We start from the raw sequence: 1,576 nt of genomic DNA, 5'->3' as shown, positions 1-1,576 counted from the left end.
TATTGAGGAAAAACACGAAATGAAGAGAAATCTAGAAAAACGATGACGAGGATAAAATGGTGGAGAAAAGATGACCAGAGAGAAAACGGAAATAAGGAAAAGATGTAATAAAAATAAAGAGAAGAAAGTCGGAGAAGAAAATGAAACAATGAGAAAACAAACAATGACGAATGACGAAGAGAAAGAGAAATGCTGAGGAAGAAACTGAGGATGAGAAGAAAAGGCAGAAAACTACGTGATAGAAGTAAGAGATGAAAGACAATAGTAGAAAACAAAAAATGGAGAAAACGAGAAAAAACGACAACGAAGAGAAAAATGCAGAGGAGGCCGGAGCGACGAGGAAAGAAGGAAAACGAGGAAAATAAGAGAAAATGAAAACCGGGGAAAGAAAATGAAACGAAGAGAAAAAGAAAAAAACGACTAGGAAGAGAATGAGAAAACGATGAAGAGAGAAGAGCCTGGAGAGAGAATAGGAAAGAAGGAGAACGAGGTAATAAAAATAGTCGAGATATCCTGCAGGAATTTCAGAACCCAACAGGAATGTTGCAGCAAAAGTGGAATACTGGAATTCCCGCTGGAATATTAGAGATACGTGAACAGGACGAGAATTCAGGCGTCAGGGAATATATATATAAAAAAAAAATACAGCGAAAGAACCACAAAAACGTGACCGAGATAAAGACAGATGGAGAAAATAAAAGAGGCAAAACTTATTATCACTATCAATATTTTCATCATTATTCCTGTATTCCTCTTCGCTCCTCTAAAATCCAGATCAATCCAGACCGAACTTTGTCATCCATTCCAGTACCTCTTATTACCCATCCCTGCATTAATCACCTGAAGTCGCCCTCTCTGTATTATTCACAAGTGCTGCGATGTATTGCTTTTCTTTCCATTTAGTATTCCGTTAATCTCCGTACCGGCGTCCTATTCACCACGTCACACTAATACATTTATAGGAAGCACCACGCGCCGCTTCCCATTCTCTTCCTTCCTCTCTGAAGGCCTGCCCTCATGACCTTTACACACGTAGTACACGGTGGGCGTTTATCTACGAGCTAGTCCAAGCATCAAATCGTGTGCTTCAGTCTGGGTGAGCAATGGTGGTGGTGATGATAGGTGTGGTGATGCTTGTAGTAGCGGTTGTGGTAGTAGTAGTAGTAGCAGTAGTAGTAGAGTAGAGAGAGAGAGAGTTGTTGAGAGAGAGAGAGAGAGAGCAGAGAGAGAGAGAAAAAGAGAAGAGAGAGAGAGAGAAGAGTACTGATGATATACAAACACTAACATGAATATCAATAATTATCAGATATACAAATTACTGTGAAATCAATCCAATACTTAATCATTCACCACGGCATCACACTCCCGCCATTCCCTCCCTCCCCGCCACGACTCCTGTCCTCTAGCCAGTCCTCCTGCCAGTACATTTTACACTCAACGTCGTTTTTATAAATTCTAAACTTTATTACATCCTTTTAAAATTCAGTTTTATTATATGCTTTTATTACTCGAATCGCACATATATTCCCTCTTTTTCCAGCTCATGATTTTTGTCAGGTCTGGTCATTCGTTCTTT

Source organism: Eriocheir sinensis, unplaced genomic scaffold, assembly GCF_024679095.1.
Source record: "Eriocheir sinensis breed Jianghai 21 unplaced genomic scaffold, ASM2467909v1 Scaffold65, whole genome shotgun sequence".
NCBI lineage: Eukaryota > Metazoa > Arthropoda > Malacostraca > Decapoda > Varunidae > Eriocheir > Eriocheir sinensis.
This window is presented reverse-complemented; position numbering follows the sequence as displayed.